A 6,780-nucleotide genomic window follows, 5' to 3' on the forward strand; every position below is an offset into this window, starting at 1 on the left:
GGCCTTGAAGTGGATGGATTTGTAAAGAACATGATGGAAGCTGGTGACGGTAAAAGGTTTTATCACTGCCATTACATTTTTGATATGCAGGATTTTACCAATTTGATATCGGTAATTTTAAATCACCTGACCTTTATTGAACACTGTCGTCCAGCATCAGTGGCACAGACCTGGGGTATTTCTCAAGTCTCTTAATTGCATCCCAGTTTCCCTCACTTGGGTCCTTTTCTTGCGTCTTAGTCCCTCCCACCAGGGATGCATGGAGGAAACCATCCAAGGAGAGAGGATCGAGGAAATATGTTTTGAGAGACATGAGACGTCCTTTCCTCAGTTGCGTCACGTGAAGCGACGTCTGTTTCTGATGACGGAGGATCAGCTGATCACAGCTGGATCTGCTGTCAGTCGGCTTTAACAGCTGGAGACTTTTGTTAAGTTTGTTTCTGTTCACATGATCACTGTACTTAATAATAGTAACTAATAATACTAACAAAGACACACAGTAATCACCACTGTAGAGGTGTTTCTGTCTGTAGTCTGTTAAACTGTGTTCTGTTAAGTGCAGGATCCATTTCACAGGAATGCGATTGTCTTATTTATGAATTATTTGCGTCTATGTTTTGAAGTTGTGACTGTGGCGTCATTAAATAACCCAGAATATGATTATTGTTTCTCTTAAATGATAAAACTCATCAAGCACTCAGGAATGATGTAAAAAGTGTTTCATCTCCAGCTCTCTCTCACTTTAATTGTATTCATAATAAAAGTTGACGGAAATATCAGATTATGAAAAGGCAAATCTTTCTAATAAATGGAGTTGTTTGTGGTCGTTTTGTTGTTCAGTCTACAATGAACATTTATTTAAACCAGATGTTGAATCAGAAAACGAATCAAATATAAAGCTTGAGTTTAATCTGTGATCTGTCTTCACTGTTTACATGCTGAACAAAACCTCATCAATCCGATCGGTTGCAGCGTCCAATCACATGACTGATGAACAATGAGGGGGCGTGTCGGCCATTAAAAGACTTCCTGCTCCTCCTCCTCCGACCTATAGATCTTTGGGACGGCCGTCAATATGGCGGAGCAGAATCAACTTCCGGTTCGATTGAGGAGCGAGGAAACGACAATTAAGAGACTTGAGAAGTACCCCTGGACAAGTTCAGGAAACTTAAACGGTGATGGAAAGATCTAGAACAACAAGCTTCATACCACCTTTCCTTTTTTTTTTTTTTTTTTTCTAATTTATGTGCATCTTTTACTATTTCTATTCCTTTTCCCGTCCTAATTTCTGGAAGTGTATCTCCTCCCTTACTGGCTCTGTCTGGTGTTTAAAGGCCAATGTATTTACATATTTCATGCTCAATAAAAGCACAGTACTGTCTAAAAATGCAACATAATGTGCTTTATATGGATTAATGCCACCGTGATTTAAATATGGATTGCAAAAATAGCTAGTTGCTGTTTTCATGATTGTATGACTTGCTTTTTTGTAATGTCTTAATATATGACTGTTTGCATGGCATTGTGAACCAGTTACATGAATGTTAATAAAAAATGATTAAATCTTTGTCCACTCTTTTTCTCCTGACATGATAATTTTGCAACAGAAACTGCATTATTAAATCACTGCATGTGGTTTTTCAGTGTCCTAAAATCAATGGCTAAATAAATCTATTTTATATGCTTCGAAAAATTAACAAGTTATGTGAAATATGCTATTTTCAATGGGCTTTAACACGCAAAACCATGTTTTTACCCACTTTGTTTCAAAGGCCACACAACTTGAACTACTCACCTCTAAGAGCTCAGTTCTCAGTATAGGTCACGAGGGCCACAAGAGATTTACGAGTTGCAGTAGTTAGGCCAATTAGTCCTTAGCTTCTTCGTGAGTATGTTAGAGCAACTGGAAGGAAAGGCAGAGTTGAATTTGAGTATTCGTTCATCCCCTCAAGGTGCCCATACCAACTCTCCTTCAGCTGGCTGACTGGCTAGAGTATGAGCTCTAAGTGCAAGAAGGCAACACCAGGTTCAGCAGCAGCTCAGGGAGGAAGAAGGAAACTCGTATCAAAGGGCAAAATAAAAACTCCAAGCCTACAGTGGGGCCACCATGTCTCAGAAGGTGGCAGTATTACAACCACCACCCTCATCCGACATCAGTAAGAAATACTGTCCCTACTGCTACAATAGTAAACATTCACTTAATAATTGTGCCAATCTTCAGATTCTCAACCCAACCCAGAAGCAGACTTGGATTAAGGAAAACCAACCACTGCTGGCGCTGTGGCCGAGGGCATCGAGCTGTGTAATATAACCTAAAGGTGCATTGCAAGACCTGTGAAAACAGACATCTCTTTGCACAACACATCAACGAGCAGGCTACTGATGGCAGAGAGGAAGCACAAGGAAAGTCAGAGCGCCGTAGAGCCCCCTTTAACAGCATCAGAGAAGAGGTCCTATACATCGAGCGGCCGCTAGAGGGGTGGAAGGTTCTCCATAAAGTTAGTAAAGTGGTGCTGAGAAATGGAGATGGATCCATGGACGCCTATACAATCCTGGATGATGGTTCGGAACATGCTATCCTCCTCCACCCAGCAGCCCAGCAGACCAGCAGCTGGGACTCAAGTAGGAACCTTTAAGAACAGTCAGACAAATTCTGCAGATTCTACATGGCGCCATGGTCTCCTTCACTATCTCCCCAGCAGACGATCCACACCGTGTTTTCTCTATCAACCGAGCATTTACTGCAAAACGCCTTGGACTAGCTGAACACACACATCCAGTGGAGGCCTTACAGAAGAAGTATTGGTACCTGAGGGATCTATCCCTGCAGCCATTGCACTTGGTTCGCCCAGTTCTACTCAATGGTTCTGATCATCCCCATTTGAACACGCCAGTAGAGCCAGTACGCCTGGGCCCCCCCCCCCCGGAGGAACCTGCAGCGGTGAAGACCAGCCTTCAGTGGTCTCTCCAAGGCCCAGCACAGGCACTAAGGCATTGTCTGTCACAGCAGCAGTGTCTGTTCATGTTCATTCTATCACAACCAGCAGACATCTACAGCCAAGCTGAAAAGCTTTGGCAAATGGACGTTCTGCAATTGCGCAGTGAAAAGGCCTGCGACCGCCCATGACAGGACAAAGAAGCCATGGCACTTCTGGAGAGCAAAACAGCAAGAGTTGAGATAGAAGGTGTCCACCGATATGCTACCCCTCTCTTACGTGTCCAGAACATAGCCCCTGTCAAGGCGCTAAAGGAAGCTGTCCTCTCTCTGCTCCAAGCCACAGAGAAGAGGCTGACCAGAGACCCAGAGAAAGCAGCAGCTTACAATACTGAGATTCAGAAACTGGTCACTGCTGGCTATGTCAAGAAGTTGGAACCTGGTAAGGAAGACACACCCACCAGCTATTATATCCCACATCATATGGTGACCCACAATGGACAGAACCGGGTGGTCTTCAACTGATCCTTCGAGTTCAGAGGTGACAACCTAAACCAGCTCCTGCTCCCTGGCCCTACCCTGAATCCTGCTGTGGCCATCAGTAGCGACATACGCAGCATGTTTCATCAAGTCATGGCGATATGTGGATTCTGAAAATAACCCTGTAGATGATATTACCAGCGGTAAGCACCTTCAAGATCATACAACAAACATTCGCTGGTACCAAGGCACTGCCTTCATGCAGAAGAGCTCCGACCAGTGGCCAAAACTGCAGCAGGTGCCATCCATCTCTACAAACTGTGAGGAAATAAATAAAGTTGTTTTCTGTGGACTCACGGTAGCACCTGTTCTAACAACTATGCCAGACAGTGAGTAGTTCGCGGCTAACAATCTGCTCACCGCTGTCAACTACAGAGAGGCGGAGAAACTCCTACTTCAACGAGTGCAGCAGGACTGTTTCTCCACTGACTGTCAGCAGCTGTTGGCTGGGAACCCGCTCTCAGGCAGCAGATGCTTCATCACTCTCGCCCAAGAGTTCAACAATACTGCACTGCTCATCTGAGTTGGGGGAAGGCTGCACCACACTCCTGTCGTTGATGCTGAGGCCCTCCACCCAATCATGCTTGATCCAAAGCCCAGAATTACACAGCTCCTCATCCATCACCCTGATGACCAGCTTCACCATCCGGTAAGTGAACAAGTGTTTGCCCAGCTGAGGAAAAACATTGAATTCTTAGGGGTAGGGAGGCTGTTCGACGGGATCACCATCATTGCACAGAATGCAGAAAGTGGCGGGGAAGACAACAAATGCCTCGAATGGCAGATCCCCACCTACACCATAAAGTTTGGCAGGAGAACTATTGAAGAGATGAGGAATCATCTTCAAGTGTATGACCACCAGGGCAGAGCACTTAGATCTCCTGTCCGAATTTTAATGGTAAAGCTCGTTGAACTACAAGAGACCTTCTCCTCACTGCAGTCAGACCTACAAGCCCAGCTTGCTTCCCAACAGATCAAGTTCACCTTTAACCTGCCATGTGGTCCCCATTTTGGAGGCCGTTGGGAGAGGAAAATAAGGTCACTCAGGAGCCTTATGGCCCAGAGGACTGATCGCTGAGACTGTTTCTGCACCTGATGGCAGAATAAGGACTGTGTAAGTAAAAGTAGGAGATCGCTTTTACACCCAGCCAGTATCCCACATCGTCAGCCTTCCTAAACTGCCAAACGGTTAAAGACTCAAGTATTGGCTACAAGTTGTTATTATTGTGTTGTTATTAATATTATTTCCAACAGAAATCCGGGGCCAGCTCTTACAAAGGCCACACCAATTTGACTATTCCACCTCCCCCTTAGATTGGTATGTTTCGTCTTCTCAGTATAGTTCATGACGGCCACAAGAGTTTTTTCTGAGATCCAGTAGTTAGGCCAATTAATCCCAAAACTGGTGTTGCTTGCGTCCATTGAACTGTTAGGCTCGCTTAATTAAGAGCAATTAAGTGTCTGCTGTTAGCTTCCACCTGTGTAGAGCCTGCTTAATGTTAATACATTCAATGCGCCTCTGTTTGGTCATTACTCGTTTGTAACCCCATTGTGCTGTTGAAGTCTGTAGTCTTGGTGTCCTACTTGCTTGTGATATAACTAAATGTCTCGATGGTTAATTGCTGTTAACTGTTAACTATTCCCTGTAATGGGATGAGTTAGTGTCGGTAGCTGTCACCATTGTGGCCTCGGGTTCCACCTCATGGCCGTGCTAAGCATAGCGGTGTAGCCATGTCGTTCTTACAATGCTTGGGTTTAATGGTTTTCCTTTGTTATTCTTCCTATTTCAGAAACCACTCACACACCTACTTACAAACACAAACTACAAAGGTATTTCTGTACACCCTGTCAAGCCAAACTCAGCAATAAAGTGTTCTATCTGGAACTACCAGACTGTTTGTGATTTGACCAGTCACTTCAGTGGTGGGTGGTGATTTCTGGAACTTAATTTGTGAGAGAAGCCACTGTCAACCAACCTCTGTCTTTTACACTTGCAGAAAAATCCAGTGTCACCTGTCCACATCAGTGAGAAAACACTAAATTGTATGCAGTACTCGCTGCAGCTGTGTCTAAATTACATACTATAATGGATATAATGTACAGCAACATCCCTAAACACATTTGTCTTTTCTCAACAACATGACGGACATCAGGTTGATTTTAATACAGCTTCATTGTGTTTAGATAAAGAGCTTAATAGCAGAGCAACACGCTTCTTCTTTTCTCTTGTTTCTAGTTCTGTTTTAACTTCTGTTGTGTTTGAGTTGAGGCAGACATCTCGGAGGTGGAAATCTGAAAACCTCAACGAATGAAACCAAAAGCACTTTAACTACTGTCTGTATGAGGACATTTGTCTCGCAGCCTGGGAAGGTTTGTAATTTGTGTGAATTTACCTTTAAAGCAGATCTACAAACTGAACTGAAGGGATGTGTGGAATTGGCTAAATTGAAAACACCTGCCCAGGTTGTGAGAGTGGACATCCCAGCCTGATTCCAATTACTTCATCAACGTGAGACATGATTGGTCGGCACCAACACTTGAAAAGGGCCACTGTCTGTGCAGCAGTCAGAAAGCTGGAACACTAGAGTCTGTTGGTGGCCCTGTGAACAGCAACACATATTGCAGGCTGTTTAGCTTCAGTTGGAGAACCAAAAATGTCTTTTGGATTTTGTGTGAGGTATGATTGCTCTTCTTTGTTTCAGCAGCTGTATAATTCTTCTATCATGTTTTGTTCACTTTATCATCTTTTTTTCAGAGTGCTTGTGATCTCACTGTTGGCTTTTGGGCAGCATGCAAATGGTAAGAATTCATGCTACAAGAGCTGCATTTTCAATTTAGCAACTTCTTTACAGAACTGTCCTAAAATGTTTTTCTTTTTCTAGCACTCAGCTACAGAGGTGGAGGCTCCAGTGGCATTATGCCTCACTTTGATTATCCAGGAAACCATAAACCTGCTTTTGCATCCACTTATGAGAGGTCTGCACAGCCTGGAGGGTTTCTGGGTAGTTCTGGATCCAGTCACAGTGAAAGTGGGCAAGTAGATAGTTACAGTCCAGAAGGAAGTGTTTCTAGTTATGTGCCTGGCTCACGGCTCATTCGGAAACCCACAAAAAACTCCCAGCAGCCATCTCAAGCTAACCCCAATGCAAAGGGTGACTTCCAGACCAAAGGTGCAATGGGGGATTTTGTCTTGCCAAAGATTGGAAAAAGATTTGAGTCAGGTATTGCTTCAAGTAGTGGAATTATTATGCTATCTGGTCCTCAGCCCCAGCAGGCTAGATACCAGTCGCCCTCCAAGCCCCAGC

Source organism: Anarrhichthys ocellatus, unplaced genomic scaffold, assembly GCF_004355925.1.
Source record: "Anarrhichthys ocellatus isolate YVR2014 unplaced genomic scaffold, GSC_Weel_1.0 scaffold183, whole genome shotgun sequence".
NCBI classification, from domain to species: domain Eukaryota; kingdom Metazoa; phylum Chordata; class Actinopteri; order Perciformes; family Anarhichadidae; genus Anarrhichthys; species Anarrhichthys ocellatus.